The sequence below is a fragment of the Arachis ipaensis genome, chromosome B7 (assembly GCF_059453495.1).
Source record: "Arachis ipaensis isolate K30076 ecotype BB chromosome B7, ASM5945349v1, whole genome shotgun sequence".
Taxonomy (NCBI): Eukaryota; Viridiplantae; Streptophyta; class Magnoliopsida; order Fabales; family Fabaceae; genus Arachis; species Arachis ipaensis.
In genome coordinates this window covers 26495182-26511009 of record NC_142442.1, presented here as the reverse complement: position 1 = coordinate 26511009, position 15828 = coordinate 26495182, and positions in this window count along the sequence as shown.

Below are 15828 nucleotides of genomic sequence, written 5' to 3'. Positions count from 1 at the left end.
ACCAAGACAATAGTTATGGTGGACCCTTTCGTGACAACCAACCTCCACCAAATTACTATGGTCAAGAGCCATTCTAGGATGCGTACCAAGATGATGGATATGGTGGACCCCCTTGTAGTTACCAACAAGGCCCACCCTATGCTTATGAACCCCCTCCTCAACATAGCTTTGAACCACCACACTCACAAGCCCCCCTACTAGCAAACACCCACACATTATCCCAACCCTTATCCACCATATCAACCACCATATGAGCCTTATGAGCCATACATAGATCCATCCCAATTCCAACCCAATTACTCCCAAGAACCACCACCTCCATATATACCATGTCCATATCCATCAACCCAAGAGCCATATGATCCTAATCATGTTATTCAAGCTGGACAAGAGTCAAGGAATCGTCTCAAGGAAGCAATAGATCAACTTCAAGCAACCATCCGTCAAAAGTTTGGCCCAAGAGACTCATGCAATGAACAAAGCATTCCCACGGATGAGTGTGTTGAGAAACAAGTGAAAAAGATGGAGAGTGTTGAACCGCCACATAATGATCTCTCCATTCCATCACCACCCTCCATGGCAGAGCACCCACATCCATCAATCCAAGAGCAAGATGATTCCAGTTATGCTATTGACATGGAACAAGAAAGAAGGAATCATCTTCGCGAATCCATACTTCATAAGAAGCTAGAGGAGGCCCTAAGGGCAGCAGTAGGAGAGACCCTTGAAGATGAAAGAATAGTTGAAAGGAGTTGTCATAGAAAGGAAATCATCAAAGAGGAGTACGATTTGATACTAAAACAACCGGACAAAGTAGTAATTATTGAAGAGGAAGAAGTGGTTGCAGACTTATGAGATGCGAAACCTCCTTGGGAAAGTCCAGTCATAGAGCCCCCTTCTAAGGTGTTTGATGTTGATGTTGAGGAGGGCGTACAACCTCCAAGGCATATCATGGTTGAAGACTTTGCAGAAGTTGATCAAGAGATGGAGATTCAAGAAGAAGAAGCACAACCTCCCGTGCCCTTGGTAAGCAATGAAGAAGAGACTGAATTGAAAGAAAGTTACCAAGAGGAAGAGGTTGAAATTGAAGAAGTTTGCAAAGAGGTGGAAGTTGTCAAGGAAGAGCTCAAGGGAATGGAGCTGGAAATCACCTTGCCAAAGTTGTTGGAGACCTCTCCCCCTAAGTCACCATCATCCTTCACAACATTCAAATGGGTAAAATTTATATCTCTTAGCTTTCTCATTCCACTTGAATATGGTTTACTTGAGACAGATGGTCAACTCAGAGCTCTTTGTGGCTATAAGAGAAAGCGGGAGATGGTTAGTGGTAGGAATTGTCATGCAAGGTTCAATATGGTTGCATGCTCCAAATTGAAGTACAAGGGTTAGTATAATTCTCAATTGAATGGGTCTAGGAAACTGTTTGGATGTCTCGGTGAGAATTCCGATTACTCACCACCCAAGTAGAAAAATGATGATCAACAAGAAGACGGGTGCAAAAGCATAGTTTGGACCCCGGAATTTAGTCTAGCAATCAACACTCTTGGGGCCTTGTCACTTGCTTTAACTTGCTTGAAGGCTTTACGCGCCTAGTTTGGGATCCTGGAGACTATTGGAATTGCAAACATTGGTGGAGATTTCTGGATGAGTTCAAGCATAAGCCACCATGACAAGGAGCTCACAAAATGTCCAACTTAAGGACTTTAACTAAAAGTGCTAGGTGGGAGATAACTCACCATGGTATAATCGTTCCTTTTTATTCTTAGTCTTATTTTATTTTATTTTCATTAGTGTTCATTCATAATTTCTGCATATTCACCTGCATTCTGCATTTTGCATTCTACATAAAAAAAAAGGGGATCGACGCGCAAGCGTTCATGACGCGCGCGCGTCGTTTGCGTATGTGCACCTGAACAGAGAGTTGCGCGAGAGACGCGTGGGAAGGGTGCGTGGCACATAAGCACCCCATTCGTACGCGTACGTCACACGTACGCGTCCCCTGCAAAGAGTTCAACCCACGCGTAAGCGTCAGCGACGCATACGCGTGGGCATGGAAATCGGCGCCAACAACATGCTGAACAGAGAATTGTGCTGCCCCCACGCTGAAATGGTGCTACAGGCATAAATTTATCTACGCGTACACATCCCTAACGCGTGCGCATCAATTTCAATATTTGGCAATCCACGCGTGTGCGTCCCTGACGCGTACGCGTCATTTGAACTTTACGCGACCCATGCGTACGCGTGATGCACGCGTACGCGTCGCATGCGACGCACAATTCAATCAGCACACCGCCAAATTTCAAATCTCCCCTCCCCCAATCCTAATTCTTTTTCATTCCTACTTCTTTTCTTCTTCTTTCTTTCTTTTCTTCTCCCCCTCTACTCTTCTCCTCTTTTAATTTATTGCATTTATTTATTCTTCTTCCTTTTCAATTTTTCTTTCAGCTTAGTTATTTATGGTTTCTCTTTCATTCTTTTCCTTTTCTCCATGCATTTTTATGTTGGTGTTGGAGCTTTATTTGGATCTCATATTATTATACTTGAGATTGTGGATATCATCAAGAGTGATTTGATAATTAATATTAATTTTTGGGTTGCATGCATGTTTTGAGTTCCTACCTTTTCTAACATATTTTACATGCATACCAAGTGTTTGTGAAGAGCCCGTATGGCATTGTGCATTTTTAATTATTCTATCATTCTACTCTAATGCCTGTTTTTCACAAAATCCTTTCAATATTTTATTAATTGAATATAATTGTCAATATAAACGTGATTGTTATTTTGTTACGAATGATAATACATTTTAGCTATTGATGCTTGATCTATGCTACTCATGTCTTTGCCGGCATGCTAATAAACATCTTGCATCCACTTGCCATAATATGCACTTGCTATATTTCCGTTGATGAACTGATCACATGTAGTCGCGACCATGTGTTAATGATAAACCACTATTTTATGGTTTATCTTGTGCTCAATTGAGTGGTTTTTATCAACTCTTTACCCACTTATTCATACTATTTGCATGGTTTTACATTTGCCTTCCTAATTATGTGTTTTGATTGAAAATATGCTTCTTTGGCCTTAAGTTCCCTATGTTTAATCCTCTCCTATTATCATTAGATGCCTTGATATGTGTGTTAAGTGATTTCAGAGATTACAGGACAGGAATGGCTCAGAGGATAGAAAGGAAGCATGCAAAAGTGGAAGGAATACAAGAAGTTGGAGAAATTGCTAAGCTGTCCAGCCTGACCTCTTCGCACTCAAACAACTATAACTTTAGCTACAGAGGTCCAAAGGACGCGGTTCCAGTTGCGTTGGAAAGCTAACATCCGGAGCTTCGATTTGATATATAATATGCCATAGTTGCTCTGACGCTAGGTGACGCGAACGTGTGCTCCATGCGGACGCGTCGTAGTTCCGAAAATCAGCGTGGCAGATTTTTTCTCCAGCGATTTCTGGGCTATTTCTGACCCAGTTCTTGGCCCAGAAAACACATATTAGAGGCTATAAAGTGGAGGAATGCATCCATTCATAAGAATAAGCTTACACATTCACAATTTTAGGAGTAGATATAGTTTTTAGAGAGAGAGGTTATCTCCTCTCTCTTAGGATTAAGATTTAGGAAAATGGCGCCGTTGCCGGGGAATTGCAAACGTGTGCCTTATTATTGGTTATTGTAAATATTTGCTTTTTGCTTGTTTATTTGTTTTTATTTTTGTTTTTTATTTTTGTCTTTTCGTAAATTAAGAGGTTATTGGTTTTTACTTAGTTATTAAAAATTTTTCAAACAATTTTTTTTCTTGGTGTTCATCTTGATCTTCAAGTTGTTCTTCGTGTTCATCTTGATCTTCAAGTTGTTCTTCGTGTTCATCTTGACCTTCAAGTTGTTCTTAGTTGTTTTCTTCGTTTTGATCTAAAAATTTTTAAGTTTGTTGTCATTTTATTATTTTTCTCTTTCCTTATTAAATTTAAAAATGTTCAAAATTCAATTTTAAAATTTTTTTCAAATTTCAAATCTCAAATTTCAAAATTCAAATTTAAAAATTCAAAATTTTAAATTTCAGATTTCAAAATTTAATTTTCAAATTTTAAAATTTAATTTTCAAATTCAAAATTTAAATAACCTTTTAATTTAAATTTGTTTTTATTTTCATTTTTATTTGCTACTATGAACTTTCACTCCTTTTGCTATGAGTCTGGTTACCATTATATTGCAGGAAGAGGAAATTACAATGAGAACAGGTATCAAGGTTGGAACAATCAAAGATGGGAGGAGCCACAAGGATTTAATCAACCCTCATGGCAACAACCACCTCTAATGAACCATCAACAACCACCATCATATGCCTATAAACCCTCTCCTCAACATGACTTTGGATCACCATACTCACAAGCCCTTTATCACCAAACACCACCATATGATCCTAACCCGTATCCACCATACCAACCACCTTATGAGCCAAATGAACCATACACAGAACCACCACCTTTCCAACACAACTACTCTCATGAACCACCACCTCAATATTCACCATCTCCATATCATTATCAAGATGAACCACCTTCCTATTATGAACCCTCTCTCCCAACTAATGAATCCTCATATCCACCCCAACCTCCAATGGATGACAGACTTTGTGTTATTCTTCAAAGGCAAGAAAGGATGAATAAGAGTGTGCTAAATTTCGCGGCCGCCTTAGGCGAGTTCGTAAATATAATAGCTTCCCAATATCTGAGCACTCAAAGAACTCCCATGGCTACATGTGGAGAATCAAAAGAAGAGCAAAGCATGAAGGAGACACTAGAAACTTCGGTGGACAATGAGGAACATGGCTTTGTATTGGAACAAGTGGAGGAAGCCATAATAGTTGCAGAGGAAGAAGTGGTTGAAGACTTAGGCGATGCTGAACCTCCATGGGAAAGTCAAGACATAGAGCCTCCTTCCAAGATGGTTGCATTTGATGCTGAGGAGGGTGTACAACCTCCAAGGCATATCATAGTTGAAAACTTGGAAGAGGTTGGTCAAGAGATGGAGATTAAAGAAGAAGAAGCACAGCCTCCCATGCCCTTGGTGAGCAATGAAGAAGATATTGAACTGGAAGAAAGCTACCAAGAGGAGGAGGTTGATATTGAAGAAACTTGCAAAGAGGTGGAAGTTTTCAGAGAAGAGCACAAGGGAGTGGAGCTTGCAAATTCGTTAATAATACCTCCCCCTAAGTTGCCATCATCCTTCACAACATTCAAGTGGGTAAAATTCATATCCCTTAGCTTTCTAATTCCACTTGAATATGGGCTACTGGAGACGGATGGTCAACTTAGAGCTCTTTGTGGCATAAAGAGTAAGAGGAAGATGGTCAGCGGTAAGAATTGTCCTGCAAGGTTCATTATGGTTGGAAGCTCAAAGTTTAAATGCAAGGGTTGGTGTAGAGCTCAATTGAATGGGTCTAGGAAGCTGTTTGGTAGCTGCAGTGAGAATTCAAATTACTTATCACCCGGCTGGAAAAATATAAATCCCAACAAAAATGGGTGTAAAAGCAAGGTTTGGGATCCTGGAATATGCTCTGACATTTGTCATCCCGGGAGCCTAAGAATCTGTTTGAAGCTTCTTAAGGGCTTTACATGCCTAGTTTGGGACCCCGGAGGTTACTGGAAGTACAAACACTGGTGGGGATTCCTGGATGAATACAAGCATAAGCCACCATAACAGGGAGCTCACCAAATGTCCAACTTAAGGACTCTAACTAAAAGTGCTAGGTGGGAGACAACCCACCATGGTATGATCGTTCCTTTTTCATTTTTATTTAGTTTTATTTGTTTTCGAGTTTTATTTTATTTTATTATATTGAACCTGGAGTTTTGCATCACATTCATATTAACACTGCATTCTGCATTTTTTTTCAGATTATAAAAAAAAAAGCACGCACGCGACGCGGCAGCGTCGCTGACGTGTCCGCGTCACCAGTGCAATGGAAAGAAAAGAAAACGATCAGAAAGTCACGCGAGAGCGTGGCTGGAGGTGCGCCTTTAGCATGATTTGACCCCATGCGACCGCGTCGCTGACGCGTCCGCGTCAAGTGGGAACATTGTCCTCCCACACGACCGCGTCACCTGGAAATCGACGTAAGAAAGGGTGCACGACCGAAAGTTGTGCAAGAGTGGTGCTGGACTGGTGCTAAACGCACAAGCCCTACGACGCGACCGCGTGACCGACGCGATCGCGTCATATCCCAATATTGGCCACTTACACGATCGCATGACCCATGCGATCGCGTCACCCAGATTTTTGGCACTATGCATTTAAACAGAGAGTTGTGCGAACATGAGGCTGCACTCGCGCCAATCGCACAAATCAGGCCACGCGATCGCGTGACCCAGGCGTCTGCGTCACCTGACCTTATCGCGCACCACGCGACCGCGTCACTCACGCGTCCGCGTCACCTGCGCCGCACAGCTTATCCAGATCAGTGCCACATATTTTATCTTTTCTTTTCTTATCTTAATTTCTTCTATCTTTTCTTCTTTCCTCTTTCTTTCTTACTTTATCTCTTTCACTCCTCATTCTTTTTCACCTTCATTCAATTTTACTTAATTTATTTGCATATTTCATTCATTGTATTTTAATTTTGTGCATATTTTTCTTTTCTTTTTCTAAATTCATTATTTTACCTTTGGTGTTGATTTTCTTATTTAACTGTTGCATCTTCTCTTGAATTATTTTGGGTGCTTCATGACTTGTTTTATTCTGATTGGGTAATATTATTTAAATCAATGCTAATTTTTATATTACTGATATTCCTTTTGCATTGACATGAACTTACATTGTCTTTCATTACCCACTCTCTTCCCCATTGTTGCAAATTTTGCACCACTGGTATGCCATGGCTTCTATTGTTTTCTCACGTACATGTTGAAGCTTCCATGTAAATGAGACCCTTATCATTTGGCATTAACCCACCCATACTTCATTTATTTTCTTATCTTTATTTTTGGGTTACTTTTCTTCCCTTTTTCTTTCAGGATGGCCACCCGGAAGGGAATCGGAAGATGTTACATGGGAAAACAAGACAAGTCCATCCGCACAATCTTTGGAGAAAAGCATCAGTTGGAACAACCCGTCCACCTGCACATCTCAGCATGCACCGAGGACGGTGCAATCTTTAAGTGTGGGGAGGTCGATACCGATCTCCATGGGTTAGTTACTCTTCTATCTCAACACCAATAGTTTATTTTCCTTGTTAGTTGTTGCATTTGCATGTTTGATTGCATATTTATTTGATTTTGTGCATTTAGTTACTACTTGGTTAAAGTAATAAATTTCTTTTTAAGACCCTATTTTTGAAAAATTTCACTAATTTAAATTGAAAATTTTTTATGTTAAAACTTGTTTGAAGTTATATTTGGAACATAGTTTAAAAAGCTAAGAACACACAACCTGTGAGATTTTGAGCTTATTTACATGGTTACATTATTTAACCATAAATTTTTATTCTTGTGTGTTTTCTTCACTATGATTGCAACCTTTGCTTTGTTCCATTCTATATGTCCAATATTTAGTGTATTTACATGTTTGCATATGATTGAGGTCATTGTTTAATTTTAGCTCACTTATCCCAAATAAGCCTACCCTTTAAATCACCCTTGTCAGCCACTTTGAGCCTTTTAATCCCATTTGTTCTGTATTTTACCACATCACTAGCCTTAAGCAGAAAAACAAATTAAAAACCCCAATTGAATCTTTGGTTAGCTTAAGATAGAGATTGTGCATCAACTAAGTGTGGGAAAATTGTGGGAACATGGGTTAATAAGGGAATGTATCATGTTTCTAATTTATTTGAATATTGGGAATTTGGGAACCTACTCATGAAAAACCAAAATAGAAAAATAATAGAAAATTCATGTGCATTGATAAGTTATGTTTATTTCTCTACAAAAAAAAAAAAGAGAAAAATCCAAAAATATTCAATAAATAAGTAAATAAATAAGGGGACAAAATTACCCTAATGCTAAAGTTAATAAAAAGATCAATGCACATGTGATAAAAGTAAAGAAATATCAAAATTTTGGTACATGAGTATGGGAATCATATAAAAGTGGGAATTATGGGTAGCTAGGCATGATTCTAGAGTTATATAGAGTGTATGTATGTTAGGTGAGAGCTTGGTTAGTCAAAGATTCAATTTATAGCTCACTTAGCCATATATATACCTTTACCCTTACCTTAGCCCCATTACAACCTTGAAAAAGATCTCATGATGTTTGCAGTGGTACATTAAATAATGTTGATTGGTTAGGTGAAGAACAAAGTTTAGAAAGCATGATTAAGAGAAGAGTAGAGTGATTACCCTATACACTTGAGAGACTAGAGTGCATATACATTATCAGTGAGGGTTCAGTGCTTAATTCTATGTTCCCTGCTTTCATGAGCTATCTTCTTACAAGTTTACTTGTCTTTTATTACATGATTTGAATTAGTGAAATTTGAATTATTTTTGTCTTGGAGAACTTGTTCACTTTTAACCAAGTAGGTAGAAACATTTTGCATGTAGTTGCATTCATACAGATAGGTTGCATTTCATACATTCTATCATTCCTCTTCACTCCTTTATAGCTTCTCTTGAGCTTAGCATGAGGACATGCTAATGTTTAAGTGTGGGGAGGTTGATAAACCACTATTTTATGGTTTATCTTGTGCTCAATTGAGTGGTTTTTATCAACTCTTTACCCACTTATTCATACTATTTGCATGGTTTTACATTTGCCTTCCTAATTATGTGCTTTGATTGAAAACATACTTCTTTGGCCTTAAGTTCCCTATGTTTAATCCTCTCCTATTACCATTAGATGCCTTGATATGTGTGTTAAGTGTTTTTAGAGATTACAGGGCAGGAATGGCTTAGAGGATGGAAAGGAAGCATGCAAAAATGGAAGGAATACAAGAAGTTGAAGGAACTGCAAAGCTGTCAGCCTGACCTCTTCGCACTCAAACGGCTATAACTTTAGCTACAGAGGTCCAAATGATGCGGTTTCAGTTGTGTTAGAAAGCTAACATCCGGGGCTTCGATTTGATATATAATATGCCATAGTTGCTCTGACTCTAGGTGACGCGAATGCGTGCTCCACGCGGCCGCGTCGTAGTGACAAAAAATCAGCGTGTTTGAATTCGTACCCAGCGAATTCTGGGCTGTCTCTGACCCAGTTCTCGGCCCAAAAAACACAGATTAGAGGCTATAAAGTGGGAGAATGCATCCATTCATAAAGAAGCTCACAATACACAATTTTAGGATTTAGATAAGTTTTTAGAGAGAGAGGTTCTCTCCTCTCTCTTAGGATTAGGATTTTAAGATTTAGGATTATTACTTCTTCATCACAGGTTCAATGTTCCTTTTATTTATTTTTCTAATTTAATTTATGAACTCTTCCATGTTATATTTGATATCTTTATTAGTGCTAATTGAGGTATTTCAGTTTATTGTTGCTTTCTTTTATTTACATTATTGTTATTCCCATCTGAAGACATTTTTATTCCAGTAGATTTACTTTTCTCCTTTTGGTCTTGGTTAAGAAATCAGTAACTCAAGAGTTATCAAACTCAAACATGATTGATAATTGTTAACTTTGTTAATTGAATTGAACTTCAATAATCCCAATCTTTTCTTAGGAAATAAATAGGATCCGAAGATCAACCCAATTAATCCCTTGACCTTCCTTTATCTTAGTAAAGGTTAACAAAGTGGAATTAAGATTCAATTCTCATCATCATTGATAAGGATAACTAGGATAGGATCTCTAATTTCTCATACCTTGCCAAAAGTTTATTTTCAGTCATTTATTTATTTTACTTGCCATTTAAATTACTTGTTCTTCATTTACTTTAATTGCTGATTAAACTATTTACTCCTCATTCTCAAAACCCCTAATTTACAACCTTCATAACCAATAATAAGAACATACCTCCCTGCAATTCCTTGAGAAGACGACCCGAGGTTTAAATACTCGGTTGTCAATTTTAAAAGGGTTTGTTACTTGTGACAACCAAAATGTTTGTACGAAGGAATTTCTGTTGGTTTAGAGACTATATCTACAATGCGACTGTTTTTATAAAATTCTTTACTGGCAAAAATCCTAACGTCAGTTAACGACATCCTTCTTTACCTTGGCATTGATTATCACTTGTACTGTCCTCTTCCTTGCTTTAACCCTTGGCTTTACATGTTACTTTCCTTTTTCCTTTTCAGGATGGCCACCAAGAAGAGCAAAGAGAAAGCTGCTCCCAAACCACCGGCAAGAAGAGGAACAAAAAGAGCACTGGATACGGAACCATCCTCAACATCAGTCAAGCCATCCACAAAACGAGTCAAGCGGATCATCAAGGTCGATGAAACAGAGAAAGCCTTTCTAGCAAGGGACACTGCGCGGTTCACTAACCACTACTGTGAGCAGATGTTCCCCATCCTGGCTGAGCGGAACTACAACAATGAGCACCTACTCATCCTCCCTACCCACATTATTGAGTTTGTAGAGCCCCGCATTGAGTGTAGACAATGGAGATTCTTACGGAGACAGCCACGGTAGGTTAACCTCTCATGGGTAGTTGAATTCTACTCCAATTTTTACATGCCAACTCTGCAGTCTGTCTATGTCCGTCAGAAGCAAGTCCCTATCTCCGAAGGGGCCATTCAGCGAGCTTTAGATCTCCCCCTGCCCCAGAAGGATTGGACGCATACCAAGAAGCCTCTGTCAAGCGCCAGACATACCAATTCAACTTGGACGACGTCCTCAGAGTGATAGCACAACTTGGCAGCAGATGGATCTATGGATACCATCGATCCCAACCTAAGGGCATATTGGCTTCAGCACTTATTCTGGAGGCTCGAGTGTAGGCACATATTATGTTCCACTACATCTTTTCGAGCACTCATGAGTCCTCCTTCACTGCAGATATGACTGTTCTCTTCTGGTGTATCCTTACAGACCAGCCTCTCAACTTACCAAGACACCTCCAGCACGCCATGGGACATGTACAAATTGCGGGCAACCTACCCTTTTCCGCCTTGGTTTCAGATCTAGTCTCGGCAGCCGGAGTCTCCTATAGAGCTGGGGACACCAAGACCACACTTCTAGGGGATGATCAGATTGTCCCCAACGGGAAGTACATCAAACCCCAAGAAGCCACTACCAGCCAGATTGTAGACACGGCCGAAGATATTCCTTCTCCTTATGCATCACAAGCACCTTTAACAAATCAGATGCTCCTACAGATACTTCAGAGGTTGGACCGCTTTGACCGGAAAGTAAAGCAAAGAGAGCGCCGTAACAAGTGCCGATTTACATACCCCAAGGAGCTGATTGTTGGCAACCACCCACCTGAAGAGGAACCAGACACTCCGAACTCCACTTCACCTACTAGCACCGGGAGCCATGACAACCCCGACTGTGGAGATGCTGTTACCAGCCCCCCTTTGTTCCTGACTGATGGCACCGAGGATGGTGCCAATCTTTAAGTGTGGGGAGGTCGGTCAATACCTGACTTCCAGAGGTAATCTCTCTCTTAACACCAATATTTATTTTTTCTTTTGTTAGATAGAATAGATTGCATGATAATAATTGTTTGCATGTATGTTTGCTTGGTTAAAGTAATAAATTTCTTTTCAAGACTTTATTTTATAATATTTCACTAATTTAAAATTAAAACCTTTTTTTTAATAAACTTGTTTGAAGACTGTAAATTGGAACATGAATTATAACTAAGAACACACAACCTAATGAGATTTTTGAGCCTAATTATATGGTTACATTACTAACCATGATATTTTATTCTTGTGTGTTTTCTTCTCTATGATTGTAATTTTTATTTTGTTCCACTCTATATGTCTAATGTTTAATGTGTTTATATGCATGCATATGATTGAGGCCATCATTTGTTATTAACTCACTTATCCCAAATAGCCTACCCCTTCAAATACCTTTGCTAGCCACCTTGAGCCTTTTAATCCCCATTTATTCTATATTTTACCACATCACTAGTCTTAAGCGGAAAAACAAATTAATTACCCCAAATTGAATCTTTGGTTAGCTTAAGATAGAGATTGTGTATCAACTAAGTGTGGGAAAACTGTGGAAACATGGGTTAATAGGGAATGTGTTATGATAAAATATTAGGAATTTGGGTACCTACTCATGTGAGACCAGAAAAATTAAAAATCCATGTGCATTGATATGTTATGTCTATTTTTAAAAAAAAAATCCAAAAATATCCATTTAAATAAATAAATAAATAAATAAGGGGACAAAATTATCCCAATGTTAAGCTAATGAAAAAAATCAATGCATATGTGATACTAATTAAAAAAAAAGTTGATGCATGAGTATGAGATGCAAAAGTGGAAATTTTGGGTAGTTAGGCATACTTTTAGAGTTATATAGAGTATGTGTGTATAGGTGAGAGCCTAGGTTAGTCAAGGATTCAATTTATAGCTCACTTAGCCATATATATACCCTCACCTTTACCTTAGCCCCATTACAACCTTGAAAAGACCTGATGATATTTGCATTGGTACATTAAATATTTGTTGATTGGTTAGGTGAAGAACAAAGTTTAGAAAGCATGACTAGAGAAGACTAGAGTGGACTACCCTATACACTTAAGAGATTAGAGTGTACATACACTACCAGTGAGAGTTCAATGCTTAATTCTATGTTCCCTGCTTTCATGAGCTGTCTACTTACAAGTCTACTTTTCTTTACTATATGATTTTAATTAGTGATAATTGATTTATGTTTGTCTTGAAGAACTTATTTACTTTTAACCAAGTAGATAGAATCATCTTAGCATATAGTTGCATTCATAGGTTGCATTTCATGAGTCTTACTTTTCCCCATTTATTCTTTATATCTCCTTGAGCTTAGCATGAGGACATGCTAATGTTTAAGTGTGGGGAGTTTGATAAACCACTATTTCATGGTTTATCTTGTGCTCAATAGAGTGGTTTTTATCAAGTCTTTGCACACTTATTCATACTAATTGCATGGTTTTACATTTTCCTTCCTAATTCTGTGCTATGATTGAAAACATGCTTCTTTGGCCTTAAATCTGCTATGTTTAATCCTCTCTTATTACCATTCAATGCCTTGATATGTGTGTTAAGTGATTTCAAGGTTTATAGGGCAGGAATGGCTTAGAGGATGGAAATGAAGCATGCAAAACTGGAAGAAATACAAGAAACTGAAGGAATTGCTAAGCTGTCCAGCCTGACCTCCTTTTGCTAATTCGACCATAACTTGAGCTACAGAGGTCCAAATGAGGCGATTCTAGTTGCGTTGGAAAGCTAACATCCGGGGCTTCGAAATGGTATATAATTTGCAATAGTTGCCATGCTGTTAGGCGACATGCACGCGTGGATCATGCATATGTGTGACCTGGCGAAAGTTCAATCCACGCGTACGCGTGGGCGACGCGTACGCGTGACAGAGCGACGTGCTGGACGTATCAGAAATTGCTGGAGGTGATTTTTGGGCTGTTTTGACCCAGTTTTTGGCCCAGAAAACACATATTAGAGGCTATAGAGTGGGGGAATGCATCCATTCATTCAACACTTCTCATTATTCACAATTTAGGTTTTAGATGTAGTTTATAGAGAGAAAGAGAGGCTCTCTCCTCTCTCTAAGTTTTAGGATTTAGGATTTCTCTTAGTTTTAGGATGATTTCTTCTCAATTTCAGGTTCCATATTCCTTTAATTTAATTTCTCTTCTACTTTTATTTGTTCTAGCTTTCTAGTTTATTTATTTTCCCTTGTTGATTACTTTATGTTGACAATTTGGTTTATGAACTCCATGTTAGAATTGATTTTCTTATTTAATGCAATTTGAGGTATTTCATATTTATGATTTTAATTCAGCTTTTTACATTCTTAGCTTGAATTGATTAATTGGAGACACTTGAGTTATCAAATTCCTTTGTTGATTGATAATTGGAATTTGCAGGTTGATTTGGATTCCTCTAAAGCTAGTCTTTCCTTAGGAGTTGACTAGGACTTGAGGAATCAGATTGATTAGTCCACTTGACTTTCTTTTATTTAGTAAGAGGGTTAACTAAGTGGGAGTAATGAACAATTTTCATCACAATTTATAAGGATAACTAGGATAGGATGTCCAATTTTCATACCTTGCTAAGAGCTTTATTAGTTATTAATTTAATTCTTACAATTTACTTTTACTTGTTCCTTATTCAAAAACCCTAAAAAAATAATCTTCCATAACCAATAATAAATACACCTTCCTGCAATTCTTTGAGAGACGACCCAAGGTTTAAATATTTCGGTTATTAATTTTATTGGGTTTGCTTTAGTGACAAACAAGTTTTTGTACGAAATGATTCTTTGTTGGTTTAGAAACTATACTTTCAACGAGAATATATTTGTGAAATTCTTTACTAGTAAAAATTCATTCGTCAATAGCTAAAAGAAGAAATATAATTATCAGGTAGTAATAAGTAATAACTTTTGGTGAATAGAGAGTTTGCACTTACTAAGTTAGTGCTTTGTCTCATGTATCATGTGTTCTTTATTTTAGAGGTACAAAAATGTACAAAAATGTATCCTATATCCTGTGTTCTTTAAATTTGTTTTATTTTCAGGTACATATGTCTTTGTGTGTGTGCAACTAATAATCTACAATTCTACATGCATGCTTACTTGATGCCTTTCACAATTCCACCTGTTATTTCCTGGCTGTGCTAAATAATACTCATCCACATAAATCAATTTTCTAATTAAGGGTATCTTTCAGAATTTAATTAATTTTTTAAATTTTTGTTGTCTAATGTTTTTAAGACACTCATTATTAGTTGATTCTTAGTAATAATACAACTCTTTACACAGTAACAAGAAAGAAAGGGTGTGATTGTAATTGCAACTCTGAGAATTAGCTAGCACTATAAAAATCATATTAGTAGTAGCTAGCTGCAAGACACATTTCAAGTTGCATAGAGTCCATAATAATGGAGAAGAAAATGATAGCTTCTCTACAATTTTTTCGTGCTATCATGCTTGTGATGTTGCTCTTCTGCATGGCAAAGGTAAAGAGTATAGTACTAAGTAGTAGTGCTCTAAAACATTGATGAGCTGAGGAATCCAAATAAATAATCTTTAAGTTGCCCTTTTATTTATTTATTTTAATTTAATTTGCATGCATCAGGTGTCATGTGCTGATCCTGAAGCCAAGATCCATGACCATGTCACTGGCTCTGAGGTTTGTATGATATGTCATCCATCCCATGTTTAATTTGTGTTCTAATAAGTTTTAACTTCTAAATAATAAGGTACTTAATTGTTAATGTGTTCTAATAACAAATAATGCTTTAATTTTTTAGGTAGTGAAAGGACCCACTAGAAGGCTTTTACCATTTGTGGGTATGATATATATTCTTCTGTATATATTAGCTATGTTTAATTTAAGCAATATAGACTAACTTATTAGTAACTTAGTATCCCTTCATATTAGACTTTTGCTCTGCCTCTTTAGCCCATTCTGTCATTCCATATGCACACCACATATATACCACAAACAACATTTATTTTTCTCTTAATAATTTTATTTTTTAATTCAATTCCTATATTATTTTTTAATTCAATTCCTAACCAGAATTTTGTACCAAAGATATGATTATCCTTCCTATTTGCTTCTGCCACATTGCTTGTTTAAATTTTTAAATTCTGACTTGCATTTCTTGATCTCATTCCATTTTTTATAGGCTTTAAATATTTTCGATGTCTAAATCATTTGTGGATGTAACTCGAGACATGGTTTTAACGAAAAGGAAT